The sequence below is a fragment of the Ambystoma mexicanum genome, chromosome 6q (assembly GCF_040938575.1).
Source record: "Ambystoma mexicanum isolate Mex_15411 chromosome 6q, UKY_AmexF1_1, whole genome shotgun sequence".
Taxonomy (NCBI): domain Eukaryota; kingdom Metazoa; phylum Chordata; class Amphibia; order Caudata; family Ambystomatidae; genus Ambystoma; species Ambystoma mexicanum.
The window spans coordinates 346,476,618-346,491,875 of record NC_090937.1 but is presented as its reverse complement, the minus strand read 5'-3'; the positions used below and the strand labels follow the sequence as shown (position 1 = coordinate 346,491,875).

The following is a 15,258-nucleotide window of genomic DNA, read 5'->3' as shown; positions in this document are numbered from 1 at the left end:
CAATAGTTCTGTTTCCTCTCCCCAGGCGTCCGTATCTCCACGGGTCCGTACCCAGGTAGGAGTAGTGTGGCTCTCCTGAGGGACGTGATCTTCCGTTCCCCATGAGGGCTCCCACTTCTGTGGGGGACGTAGGTGGGCTATTAGGTTCCTAGTATCTTAGTCACATAATGCAGTCATTGTTGGGGGCGCAGGTCAGGATCCCTGGCACTGTGCTCCGACTTGGTCTGAGCCGCAGTTTCTCTTTCAGCCCTTCCTCTGAATTGCTCCACCTCCTCCCTCATGAACTGGAGTCAGGTCTGTGCCGGTCTGCTTCCTTTCCCCCGTGGATGGACCTACTGCTATATGGGGGAGGGGGGGCAGGGGGCCTCATCTTGTCCTCCACTTGTCCTATGCTTGCCCTGGGCCCTGGTGAACTCGGCTGCTGTGAGGTCCCCTTCTCCATCCAACTGCACACCGCCTGTTTGGCTATTCCAGCCATCGGCTTTACAGCCCCAGGCTTTCCTCTCCTCGCTGGCGGGTCTCTTTGTTGGGGGTGGGGGCGGTGGGTCTCGGCAGTCGTGTTGGCTGGTGAGGCGGCGGGCATCTTGAGTGGCCTCCGATGCGGGTCCGATGGGACTGTTTCTGCATTATTTCTCTGCTTCTGCGTCGTGAAATGCATCACCCTCTTCCCCTTCACCTCGGGTTCTTGTTTCGCCACCTGGCTTTTAAACGAGTCGCTGCCTGCTAGGACCCGAGTTTGGCATGTTCATATGCCGAGCAACACACAGGCTACAAAAGAAGCGTCTGCATCATTGGCGCTTCAAGCCATGCCCCCAAACTGGCTCAATCTTAATGGGCAGAAAACAGACATCCTTTTCATACAACTGGTGGACCCGGCACCTCTTGCAGTGCTGTCCAGATTCACTGGACCAACTACCATTTCAGTCCCCAAACCTTGTAATTTAGGTGTTGCTATTATAATTATTATTATTAGGGTTTTTATTGAGCACATACATAGCTTTGGGCAGCAGCAGAGTGCTTTACAATGATAGGGGGAAGAACACAGTAAGGGAAACAGATCGAAAGGGAGCATGGAACTAACAGGGCAAGCCGTGGGTGGGAAATTGGCAGTAAGGGACCTACAAGCAACCAGGAGAGGACAGTGGGGAGTAGACCACCGATGTCTCAGGTAGGGTGCCGAGTGCAGGGTGTGTGGACGTAGGTGTTAAGTAGTAGCCCTTCCTTGAAGATAAATGTCTTGAGCTCTTTCCTGAACTGTAGAAGTGATGCAGCAAGTCTGATGTTGATGGGGAGTGTGGGCTACATTGACCCACTCAACAGAATTCTTCTCCATAACCAAGCTGCGCTTTGGCAGTCAACAGCAAAATGGCTGCGCTGGCTCTTTGGGGCACCATAGCATCAAAAATGCACCTTGCAGTGACAAAAGGATGGCTGCACCATCTTGCCAAACACAAAATGGACGAGTTGGAACCGGGAGCACACAGAGAAAGGTGCCAGTGTTCTTACATGTACCAAAGAGCGGGAGTGAAAAAGCAGCGCTGCTTTGCTGCAAACCCACAGTTTCCAATGAAAAAGGGAAATATTTACATAAAAAATGATGCCGTTCTGATACTTTTTCCTTTGATTTCTCATCACACTATTTTATTAAGGAGACTCTGCTATGCCCATTCACATTCACATTGTGCTCGAGCAGACAAGAGCAGTATCCCTGAATGACTTGTTCAGTTCTGAAGGATTCAAAAGAAGCTTTACTTCAGCCACACGGGAAACACTTGGGATACAAAATATCAAAGATCAATGTGTCAAAGAGGCCCTGGCTCTGGGCCCATGTCAATTTCAGTGCATCTGTGTTCAAACAAATTGCTGCATACAAGGAACGAACTATGGCTACAAAACAGTGAATAAATGCAGAGGGAATAGCCAAACCAAAGTTAAAGGAAAATGCCAACTGGCTTCACACACATGTAAAAATGGGCTATTGCAAACCAGAATAAAAAATGTCTGTTTTAAAAGTACCATGTTGAACAAAAACTTGTCTGTGCCTATCAACGTAAAGGGGTTTGTTGCTGTGAAACATAGGGGATAGGACAAAATAAAATAAAAGGAATTAAACTGCATTGGCTGAATTTTGCACGCTCCAGAACAGGTTTTTACCTGCTTGCTAAACTAAGGCTTCCCCCAAAAGGAACCACCATAAACTTACAGGACACTTGGCTGATAATTACTAGGTTGGAAAACTTTGACCAAGACAAAGAAAGTTCACATACTAATCAGACTTTCGGCTGGGCAGGGGCCTCTCACAATAGAAATTCTGGGACACAAGGATGTCAAAAAGAAAATCATACCTCCTTGTGACTTCTACAAGAAGCTTCAAAGAAAAACTCCATGACAAACCCTGGACTTAGGGGGATGGCGTGGAAAGGCATGGCCATATTTGGAGGAAAATGCTGACCATTTGGTTTAAACAGCTATTTTATTAAAAAACTTTTCAGACTTTTATCTTTGTAACTGGACTTTGCAGGAATGTAAAAAAATTAACATCTTTAATGTAATTTCGTGGGTTTTAACTTAAGACATTGTAGCTTTCACTGCCATATTGGGAATAGAAATGGCAGAGAATTGGATATTCCATGGAAAGTATACCTGATGCCACTGCGAATTTCAATGCTGACATGCCCAATGATAATCCACACACATGTATAAAGTTATAGAATTTTAGGCTGAATATTTCACCCTAAAAGTGACCAAAAATTATTAGAAGGGCGAAACAATGTTTTACAGACTGCAGAGTTGGACTGGCATGTGCTGCATAAAATATGTAACCTGCTTATGTAATTTGTTAAGATGCCACAATTTTACAAATGTGCCATTTATATCAAAACTGGATTTTAGCTAAAATAACTGTGGGAGGGTCTGGACATTGTATAACTCACAAATATGATAGCATGCCCTTGAAATCCAACCAGCTGAGAGCAAGGCATCAACTTTTACCCCTGACCATTCCAGTTGTTTAGAGGCGTGCTCAGCTAAGCCTGCCCCACCGTTTAGTTCTATGATGTCACCATGCTTTATATAAAGGGTGGCTCACAGCACTCTACAGACACTCTTGCCTGAATTTCCTGCGCCTGTGTTCCTGATTTTCCACATTCATCTTGCCAGATTCCAGATCCTGCTGCAAAGGCCAAAGCATAGCTGATTCCAGATGCCATTGAAAGGCCCAGGCATTGCTGACCATCCCAGCAAGGCCTCGATCCAGAGACCCCAGAACTAAAAATCCCAATAACCAAAGGGAAAGCTGTGGTGATCTTTTGGTAAGCATCCTGAAACCAGACCGGCTTTTTGTCCACTAACTGCTTGCCCTGCTTACCCGCTCCATCCCGCTGAGGCGTCGCTGTGCTGTGACCAGACCTTTGCCCAGCTGTCTTTTGCCAGGAGAGCCCTGGAGTCCAGAACCCGGTTGACTGTGCCTAATCCCAAATTGAAGAGCGGACTGTGAGTATCCACATCCCATCACACATAGTCTACCCCATCTTGATTTTCGTCTTTGTTTCACTCTCTAACCAACCCCATCCATATCCTGATAACTTGTCCAACTGTCAGAATTCTCTGTGCATCTTGTCCTTGATCACCAAGCGTTAGCGCCACTTCTCTTCATTTCTGTCTTGCATAGATCATAAGTCATTAGCGATATTTTGATTAAATAAATGAATTTACCCTAATGAAAAGGGGTAGACTGCGTGAAGGGTTACAACTGCAGCGTAAATTTTATATTCACGGGAGGCGTTCCTCTTTTCTTAGCCATTAAATCTAGTTTCAGTAAAATTTGCCTTTCATTTTTAAAACCGATTCTCTTTTTCACTGCTCTATTTTCCTAAAAACTGCCTTCACTCTACCTTCCAAATCTCTCTCAATTCACCAGCTATAGTCCTCCTTTCACTTCCATATAGTCCCTGTGCTGTGCATCCATTACCCAGCCCAAAAACTGCATTCCAATTCAGTGTTTTTCACCCGTTTTTTGCAAAAACCGTTTTTACATGTAAAACTGCAAACTAGAAAATAATGCAACTTTTCCATGTGTGAATTCGGCTGCACTGGGTTTTCTATTTCAATCTGCTTTGTGAACTGTATGCTTTTGTGATACTTTGCCTGATGGTTGCTAGTGATATAACATCCGATACTGTGATAAAACCTATGCATATATTTAACACACATATCATTAATTATTGATCAAAATCCGAGTGTCATTTTAGGCCTATGCAAAGGGTTAAAAATCCTATTAAATTTTGCTTTGGATATGTTCTACTAGAAGGTTAATCAAGTGCATTGCTTCAATTTCCATTGTCATTATCACCCCATTAGTGATTGCTGCCCAATATTGAAATGTGTGTTATTTTTGTGAATTCTAAAAATAAATATTGTATTTTAACCAACCGGCCTGGTTCATGGTCCATTGTGACCCAGGGTATTTGTAAAAGGGGGTGTGGGTCGGGTATCGGCTCAATTTGAATTAATTGAAATTAAAGAAAAAGCATTCCTGTTTAGCGCCACATCACAGGATAAGACCAAGTGTCCTGGTCCGGTGTGTGACGCCCGATTGGAATCCTTAACAGGAGGAGGTTCCAGAGTCTTAGAGCATAGACAGTGAGGGCCCGTCTTCTGGTAATTTCCTTCCTGCACTGTCAGAGATCAGGTCTGCACATTTTGTTACTTCTGGTGGATTGCAGGTCTCCGAGATGCTGAGTTTCTCAGTGAGGCATGTAGGACACATCTCAGGGATGTCAGGGTAGTCGCCAGAAGGTCTTCCAAAAGGGTAATGCCACCATGCAGGTGGAAGAGGACCAAGATTTGGACAGTGGATCTGAAATTGTTTGCTGGCATGAAGGGCTTGATTTTCCAGTGGAGAGAAAGTTGGTACCAAGCCATTCGTGCCTTCCTTGCTATGTGCTGTTTGTACATGAGTTGTCTGTCGATGTTGAACCCAAGGTACTTGGCACAGATGGGGTGTGAACCCCTCGAGGTTCCTAGCAGAGAGATAGATCTGAATGTCAGAGGGTTTGGTGTTGTTTGTCAGCAGTAGTAATTCAGTCTTGGAGGGGTTGAGCTTCAGGTAAGCACTAGACATCCGTGACTGGATCAATGTGTGGATGTCATTGATGGATGTTATCTTGAGGTAGATTTGTGTATCATCTGCATACTGGTGGATGCGGATGGATGTTGCATTGACCGAGGAGGGTTCAGACCGGTTCCATGTAAAGATCACGAGGAACAGGATGGATCCTTGCGGGACTCCACAGAAGATGGGTATCATTTATGATCTGGAAGAATCCATTTGTACGAAGTGTTGGCAATTAGCAAGGTGGGATTTCAATCAGCTGAGGCCGATCTCACTGATCCCCATGTGGTGATGTAGTTTGTCGGTGAGTGTCCGGTGTTCTACTGTGTCAAATGCTGCTGAGAGATCAAGGAGAACTAGGAGGCAAAGATAGCCATCATCGAAGATTTTAAGGGTGATCTTTTCATTCATTGAGAACCAGCCTAAGCATGTGTTTGTTGACAAAGTACACTCCTTTACATCCAAAGTGAACACAGCTGCCCATATGTTTTTCCATCAACAAATGATGCTCATGGCGCCTCTTCCACGTTTGCCCTGATCCACAAAACATTGCAGTAGTCTTTGTAGTGGTAATCCCCCTTTGTAGAGTATAGCAACACAATTTACATAGTGCTCACTGGAAATTGTTCAAACTACAGTGATTCCAAAGTCCTGCTGTCTGGCTCATATTTGATCCGCGGTTTTATGATCTCATCATACTGGCTGACAAGTGCTTAGGCTTGCTCTCCATGAAAGAAAGATCACACTTTAAGAGCATGTGCCTTGTACATGAAGCCCTTAATAATACATTGAAGGGTCTTTTAACTTGTATAGCCATATGCCTGAAATCGGCAAAGGTGAACCTACTCTCCTGACACTCAATCTTATACAAGAGATTTGGAGGTAGAACTCTTCACATACAAGGGTCTAGGCTCTAGAATTCCCTTCTGCCACACCTTGAAAGCTAACAAAATCTAACTCGTCCAAAGAGGTAAACCCCAGTGATTATTACATGCCTAAACAATCGAACATAAACTTACCTACGGTTACCAGTCATTTGGTCGACACCAAATGGTCGAAATCCAAATGGTCACATTTTTTTTTTTTTACATTTTTTTTTTTTGGAGGGGGTTCCCCCCCAACCTCCCTTTTTATATATTCATTTTTTTTAAACCAAACGAAAAAAATATATAAATAAATTAAAAAAATGTCTACCTTTTTTTTTTTCGACCATTTGGTTTCGACCAAATGGTCATTCGATCTTTTTTTTTCAACCAAATGAGCGGACACCCTTACCTACAATACACAAAATAGTTACATGTTAATGTAATCCTAACACACTTGGCTTTCACATGTGTCTCCTGGTTTTTAACATCGTGAATGTGGACTCGATGCACCTAAATCAATCAATACTGTTAACCACTCATTATGTTTTTTGTTGCCAACTCGAGTTTTGGGAGGGGGAGATAGTAATTGCATGTATCTACAAAACAATGCGTGTGTCAAAACTAAACTCCCAAAAATTACTTCCAATTTTCCTCACAATCAATGTGAATGAAATAAAGGTGCCGGAAGAAGCTAGATGCACCTGTTAATCCCAGTAGCGACATGTTCAATTTCAAATGAATTTGTGGTGCCTGCGTCAGGTCCCATATTGTGCAGTCCATTCTGCAGTCCAACGTTCTATGCATACAGTATTCTCTAGCCTACCTAATATCCATCAGATTTGGTTCCCATACGCTTGCTCAATGCCCCTCATGTAAATAAACAGAACTACTCCTTCTGAAACAATATAACAAAAAGTTATCAGAAAATCACCTATGCATATCTGAACAAGTGATATCGGGCCGTCCGCCGTAAACATACGCATCAGTTATTGGAAAAAAAACCTGCTTGTTGAAACTCACCCTGGAGAGCCTGACAGACTCTTGATGTTCATCCCCTAATGCCTTCAAACGCAGATTCAGAGAAATCAAACGTATTAAGTACGTAGCTGTTGTGTGTACATCCAAACAGCTTGGTCGTTATCTACACCAAGTCCGGCGTATCTGGACTCCATCTTTGAAGAACTTCGGTCGAATGATTCAAATAGGCATATCTATACATTTAATGGACAAAAACCCACACAGTTGTGATAACGATGAATTGATCCAACCTTGAAAGCTAATCACGTATCATTTTTTTCATATAGGTATCAATTTTGGTATGATATGTAGTGTCTTGCCAACAACATACCTAAGTACTGTACCCAGGGCACCAGGAACATTTTGTAATGGGAGTTTTTACTCCCTATTTTTAAACTTACTTTGACAGTAAATGTGTTTTCAAAGGAGTGAAAAATGTGTTTCCTCCTTTGCAAGAGAGTAAAAAGTATGTGATATCCAGACGACGTGTGCAAAAAGTTAAAACTGTCTGAAATCATATCATGTGGCTGCTGTCAACATTGCGACAGAAAAGCAAGTTTCCCTCACAATTAATAGATAAAACACATGGCGCAGTTGCACAAGCACCCGCCTGCAAATGGAACAGATGAGTACTAAAGGAATGCACTCCCCCTGTGTGCAAGAAATGCTGTTTACCACATTGACTCCAAGTTATGGTTGAATGAATGTTTATACTAGACATAGCATACTCATCTGTGCCCCATATAAGGTTTGGAGTGGATACACACTGCTTTTATAAGTCAAGTGAATATTAAATCCCAAGAGTAAAAATGATTTGTCTTTCAGTATTGGACTGGCAACCAGAACATGACAACATGAAAATTAATAGAACACAAAAAAAACAGAGTTGTGTAGCAGAGATTTGTGAAAAATGTAATACATTGTTTGATTATATTAATGTGTATGAACACACCAGATAGATGCATTTTGATGATAAATGCACACAACACAGGGACTCCCAAGATACGTTTGTGCAGTGCAATCATGCATTCACTGAAAAAACTCAATTTGTTTGTTACAGAGTATAGTTCCCAATTGTAACTGTTTTCCATTTTATTACTAAGTTCCTGAAATGCTACGAAACTACATATGCACGCAATGGTTCTCTCCTTAAGCACAGACACCAAACACAACAGAATTTGATAAGATATAAACCCTTCCTTATGTCACTGTGTGCGCCTCGCCTTTCAGAAAGCAGGTAATGCATGTCTGTATTCAGACGCTGCTCCATAAATTGCAATTTCATCCATGCAGATAAGAATCAGAGGAGGTGTTCTGTTTTTTGTCAACTCGCCTGCCCTCTGCTTTCAACTGGTGCTTAAATGATACATGGACGGGTAAAAGGTGTCATATGTACAAGATTCTAATGCGTAAGCCGGTCTTAACTCCAGTTATCTGGAGGCCTGCCTTTATCCATTCCTCAGTGGAGGGGCTAACACAGAAGTTCTTTGTGCCTAGATAGTCGCAGTGTGGTAAGTCGAAAGTACTAAAAGCAATGGATTCTTAGGAATAGTTTAAGACGAGACCAAGTCCAGAAGTGGCGATATGCAAGTTCAAAGGTTGGTTTCAGGTTAGTCTACCACAGAACTGGAACATGCGCAAATAGTATCTTTGCAGCATGCCCAGCATAAATCGAAATCTATCCAGTTACATTTAAACATGTCCCTGGAGACAATACAATTGCAAAAGAATCCTTTGTTACACATATCAATCTTTATGGCTGTCACATTCATACTTCTCTTGGCTCATGAAAGTCCTCAATGTCCAGACCCATGTCTTACCACCAAAGCAAACAGTAAACTTCAAATTATCTCAGCATGGTAGAATAGACTATTTGTAATACAGAGCCAAGTAATGTTAGGGTCAGAAGAAGAACAACTAAATTAGGTGGGCGATCTACATATGTTAAAGAGGGTGACTATTTTGACCATTACATACAGTTCAATGTATATAGACAATTTAATATTTCTGAAATGGTTTTACTAAATGAAAAACTCAAGTCACAATATTCCCGTCAACCTGTACTCTTTTAGTTGAGCTAATCCCCCTGGAGACCTGAATTATTGTATTTGAGGGTATATGCAGAAAAGTATTTTGAAAATGAAGCCCCTTTTTAACTGTGTAAACTATTTTAGTGTGCAGCAGAAAATACATGTTACCGATGAAAATCTACGCGCCCCAACTGCAAAGATTGCAACCAAGATGGATGGTGGTGAAAGAAGCTGTGGCAATAAATACTGTCCCTGTACATGTTTTGTTTCAATTTCCAAAAAAGCTCACAATCTTGAAATACCCTCAACTTGAGGTTACTAAACTGCCACTTTAAATGTGAAAAAATAGGCTGCACTCAAAGATATTTGATGATGTTAATGTTAAAGGATATTTGTACCGCACACTATCACCACCGGAGTGGTCCCCTGGCGCTCTGAAAAAAGGGAAGGGGGGTGAGTTAGTGGGAGTGAGCTGGAAAAGTGCAAAAGAGCAGTGATGTGCTGTTGGCAGTCTCAACCCGGTAACTTCGTTGGCTGGACTTTGGGTGTTTTCTGTAGCCGTCATGTACTGTTGTGCGAGGCTATGTGTGGTGTGTTTTGTTGTTGCAATGTAGTGAAGTTTGTGCGGATTGTTGTGTTTATAGGCTTGTGGTTGTTTGTTTAGAGTTTGAGAGGTGTATGCAGAGGGGTGAAATTGTTAGTGGGTTGGTTAATTGGCATAGCTAACATTAACATTTCTATCCAAGTGTGGCACATGCCAACATTCACACCTCTATCTGGTTGCAACACCTAGTGTCTAAGATTCCATCTAAGCACGGCACACGCTAACATTCCCATCTTTATCTAGGCGTGGCACATGGCAACATCCGACTTTCTAACCAAGTGTGGGGCACGCCGCACTCACCTTTCCATCTAGGTGCAACGCAGCTTAGTGTCTAAGAGTCCATCTAAATGTGGCACATGCTGATATTCACAATCCTAACTTGGTGCGGCACAGGCTAATGTGCAAGATTCCATCTAGGTGTGACACATGCTAACAATCAAATTTGTATCTAGACATGGCCCATGCGGTCATCCACAGCTCAATCCAGGTGTGGCACATGCCACCATCCACAGTCCCATTTAGATAAGTCTATGGCCAAAGTTCACAATTCCAACCAAGTGTGGCCCATGCTAGCATTCACAATATCATCTAAGTTTGGCACATGCTGATATTGACGATCCTAACTAGATGCGGCACAGGCCAATGTCTAAGACTCCATCCAGGTGCGGCACATGCTAAAATTCACATCTCTATCTAGATGCCACTCAGCCTAGTGTCTACGATTCTATCTAAGTGCGGCACATGGTGATATTCACGATCCTAACTAGATGCGCCACAGGCTAATGTCTAAGATTCCATCTAGGTGTGCCACATGCTAACAATCACATTTCTATCATGGGTGTGGTACATGCTAACATTCACGTTTTCAGGTGTGGGGCATGCTAACATTCACATTTCTATCTAGATGCGATGCAGCCTTGTGTCTAGGTTCCAGCTAAGTGTGGTACATGCGGTTATTCACGATCCTAACTAGATGCGGCGCAGGCTAATGTCTAAGCTTTCAATCTAGGTGTGACACATGCTAACAATCACATTTCTACCATGGGTGTGGGACAGATGCGACGCAGCCTAGTGTCTAAGAGTCCATCCAAGTGTGGCACATGCTAACATTCACAATCCTAACCAGAAGCGACTCTGGCTAATGTTCACAATTCCAAATCAGTGTAGCACATGCCATCTTTCACAATGTCAATGCTAAGCACAGGTAGATTTCAGAGTGTTGGAGGGAGGGAGGCAGTGGGAATAATCAGTGTTTTAGATAGGTTTGCTTAAGCGGTTAGGATTCGAGGGTAGAGTAACTGCTATACTCCCAACCCAGGCCGCTCCTACCATACTGGTCCTAGTAGTTGCTGATTGACGGTTGACTTCAGTGGTTTCCCCTGCGACACTTGCAGACACAACCTGGAGCCGCCTCTGTTGGAGCCGCCCTTTGCCTTGGGTCCTTAGCCGCAGGACTGCATGGGCAGAGCGCTTGGTTAAGACCGTCCTAGGAGCCAATCAGAGCACAGGGGAGGGATGGGAGGCGGGAGGAGCTGGAAGAGGGAAGCCGGGTGAGAGGATGCATGCAGGGGGCTGCAAAAATGGCCGCATATGGTCAGATCATGACTCAGGAGGGTCTGATGCTGCCCACCACTCACCTGCCTCGCCGGGGACCAAAACGAGTGAGCAGGGAGCTCTGTTGTGCTGGACTACAGCAAACCGGCCCTAAGAGCCAATCAGCGCGCAGGCGAGGGATGGGGAGGTGGGAGGAGCTGGAAGAGGGAAGCCGGGGTGAGGGGATGCATACAAGGGGCTAGGGTGCTGCACAAATGGCTGCATCTGGTCAGATCATGACCCAGGAGGGTCTGATGCTGCCCACCACTCGCCTGAGACGTCTTTTATTCCATTTGAGATTTCAATATTGTGAAGTTCTTGGGTACATTCTTTAGGCTAATGGCTTCAAGGGGTGGGCAGGGCTTGCATAATCTACAGCGTCTACCATTCCAAGCCCCTTCGAAAAGCTTTTCAAAATCTGTGGAGTCTGAGGGGAAAGGTCTCGTGTTTGGGCGATGGATGGCATGTCTGCGAGTTAACAATGAAAAGGAACATCAAATGGATTATTTGATCACATGATGAAAACTCAAATTGTTATGGGGTCTGCCTTGGCATCATGGTGAAAGCAAACTGATTGACTTTAATTGTGCAGCAGTATGACAAGAGTAATTACGTAGTGCATGTTGGTTTGCAACTGTTAAATGTTATCAAAATCACATATAATATAATAACATGCCCCTTTTGCAATTTACGAAATCATATGTTATATGATTTACATAAGAATCTTTCAATGGCTTTACTCTTGCTTTGGCAGCAGGAGTCAAGAGACCTTAAAGTCTGTTCTCTGTGTGATTGAGGCTTGTCCGCCTCTATGTGCAAACCATGCTCATACAATACTGTTCTGTCGCTTCTTCATTCTACATTTTTTCCTCTGCAGATCAGCTAGTAATAATAGTAGTTTCATATTGTGGCTCTATGTGAACTACTGATCTACACGCATCTGGGGATCTGTGTGTGTGAAAGCAGATGAACAGGCACTTGTGTCTGTTTCCTATTTTTCCCTGGAGTATTTTTACTTCCCATTTTTCTTTTTTGGGAGTATTTGCCTATTTTTAGGGAGTACACGTGACTGATACACCCCTTATCTGTAGGGCTGTGTCTCCCATTCCAGTCCCTTTGTTATAGGTGATTTCTGTATTTACCAGTCCAAACTCTACAGTTCCTTTGTCTCAATCCACAACATGGAAGCCCTGGTTTGAAGACCGTTTCTTGTCCTACCATTTACATCCTTATAATTTCTCGTGGGGTGCCTCGTGGCTTTGCTCAATGTTTTTGAATGTGTATGCTCATTTCTCCGATTACGGTTGATCAATTCCTTTGGTCTTTCATTAATCCTAGTAAGTCTGGCCACTCATCTTTCTCATCTTCCCCCCCTAGACAATGTAGCCCCTCCCACAGGAAGCACTTTCTGTCTCAGATAATGAATCAATTTGTCCATCTCCGAGATCTCCAAGTCTAAATCTCAACTCTGCTTTCTTTACTGAATCAGGCGCTGATCCAGCTGGCCTACTTCCATAAACACTGTTTCCCATCTGAGAGCCTTCAAAAAATGAATCGGAAATTTCAAGTAAGTTTATTTCACCACAAGGGTATGCAAGGCTTGCAACGCTTCAAAAGAACTCTACTGGATTAGATGATTCTGATAAACTTTTCATTATTTTCATAGATGAAATAGCCACAAAGCCCACTGTTCTATTACCTTTTCACTCTTCTGATCTAGCCTTTATCAAAACCTCTCTAGCGACCACGTCGCAGTTATACTGGTTTAGTTTCATCTTACAATCAAAGCATTTTGATAACGCCACCACTAACTGTAAAGTTAGAGCTTCTCCTGGACCATCCTTTTATAGAAGCTATTTTCGCACACATCCTGCCCAGTGCCAGAGAAACACTCCACAATTATTTTTCCCTTGTAAACATTTGGAAAGCATTGTAACCATGAACTTCAATCCTAGGTTTTAGGAAAACTATACACCCCTCCATGGCACAGAGTCAATGATCACATCATGAACATTGTTGTTAATGCTTGTGAATGGAAGCCAAAGTGCTCTGTCTAGACATGTCAATCCCATTGCAGATCTTTTTGACCATCATGCTGTTCTCCCGTCCCTTATCTCTGGTATTATTCAAGGATTTTTGCACAGGCTTCGTCTTAAAAACATGTCAACATTCCATGATGGTAGTATACGGTTGGATGCTTGATAAGTGTTCGAAACAAAAATAAATAGAAACCAATAACCTAATCACAAACTTCAGCTCTCATTACTGACCTTCCTTAAGGTAGCTGACCACATAACATGCTAAGGTTTATATAAACTGTTGATTTTCAGCAAGGAATCATGTTTTTTCTTTTTTATGCATTCGGTCTCCCCCTTTTGTGAATTTGCAATTCAACGTCTTCTTTGTTCACCATTGTATTTCCTTTTTCCCCCCTTCATTTGCCAACCATTGTTTGGGTAATAGCATAATTTGAAAAATGCCACAGCATAGGACTTACAGCTGACTACTACTGGTTGTGATACTGGTGTATGTATTACTAATGCCCTACCCAGGGCATGTAGTCTATGCAAATCACAACTTTAATATTGTCCAGCTCCGAGGTTACTAATAGTAAAAGATGGAATTGCACCTAATCAGATTTTCACCATAGCTCTTCATGTTGATCACAGGTCCATGAAGATGGTGCTTAAATACTCTGGATTACACTTTTAAAATGTGTTTTTCTATTAATCAAACATTGTATAAAGGGCTTTCAATGTATCATTATTTTAAAACCAATAACCTATATTTAAACATATTAGCATACTTTCATTGGAAAGCCCACATCCAGTTTCCAGCAAACAAGAAATTCTAATAAATGCCCTCTTATGATAATATCCTATGCATACTTTGAATCAATCACTTGCTTGAGTGTTTTTCATGTAGAATGACCTTATCAAAAATGCAAGTTTGGGCAGGCCTCTGTTCTAAAAGTTTGTTCTGTGAAAATGGTTACACATCATGCATCTTACTCTGCCTTTCATATGTCATCTGTGAACATAAGGTCCTTTGGGTAGCATATCATGCATTAGACCAACTCAGGAAGATGGCAGGTTTGTCTGTTTAAATATCAATTGACTAAAACAGGGAGTTACAACTGACATCAACGGATGTTGCACAGCCTTTTCTCCAAGCATTTCATAAAGAATTACCCTTTTATAGCAAGAATTCATCATACGTGACGTCATACTACGTGTCAAATAACAAAAACCTACGGGGGGTTGTGATAGGTTCAAGGGGAACATCTAAGTATACTTTCTATAAGGGTTTGGGTTGTGTTTGGACATCTACTGTCAGGTGGACAACTCATGCCCACCCCTAGTGCAAGTCATCTTCATCAATTATTAGATACACAGCACATTATTGGCTCTCAAACTATAAGGCCCTTCGTTATATGGCCCTCTATAATTGGTTGGCATGCTCATGCCAGTCTGGAACATTCGGCTCACCATCAGCACGTAAGCTCATACCCCAGGTTTCGGGAGGTGGACATGACTTTACCCTCCCACCCAATTAGCCCATCGTCTCTCATCACCCCTGCCTTCTGCCATGAAGAGTGTCTTTGAACTTAGCCTTGCAAGTATTCTTGCCTCCGAGAATATTTGGGAGTACAGGCACGCTGTATCATAGTTCTGGAACTGCATGCCTAACTTCTATTTCCATCTTTGGCTCACGTGTCAGGAGATCGCAATTTGGGCCATTTTGCAGTATTTAATTGTCTTAAATGAATACTGTTAGGGAGAATTCTCTCTTTAGGCTGAATTTCCTAACCTAGTGAGTCCCCCAGCAGCTTTGCTGGATTTCTGGAGTTTGTTTTTTTTCTCCTGCGACTCTTTCTCCCACTCTTGGACATGATTTATGGTGTTCCTTTGACTGTTAATGTGTTTTATGCGCTATGGGGTCCTTTACTCCATAGGGTCTCATGTGTTTTTACTATGTGTGTTACACAGCACCCTCCGTGCATTAACACAGTGGTGTCATAGTGACACCCCACCA

The 15,258-nt window shown here is 42.8% G+C and overlaps 1 protein-coding gene across 4 annotated transcripts in view; it reads left to right on the top strand.

Moving 5' to 3' along the window:
- TMEM38B (transmembrane protein 38B) overlaps positions 1–15,258 on the top strand; it is a 746,713-nt gene that overhangs the window by 70,975 nt on the left and 660,480 nt on the right. Inside the window, exon 2 of one of the 4 annotated variants that reach the window (XM_069630828.1) lies at positions 12,713–12,790. The exons of 1 other annotated variant lie outside the window; for it this stretch is intronic. The gene's annotated coding sequence lies outside the window, so the exon portion shown is untranslated. Of the gene's footprint in view, positions 1–3,159; positions 3,312–3,333; positions 3,493–12,712; positions 12,791–15,258 lie in introns of those variants that run through there. 2 more of the 4 variants (XM_069630826.1, XM_069630827.1) reach the window with 2 other exon arrangements.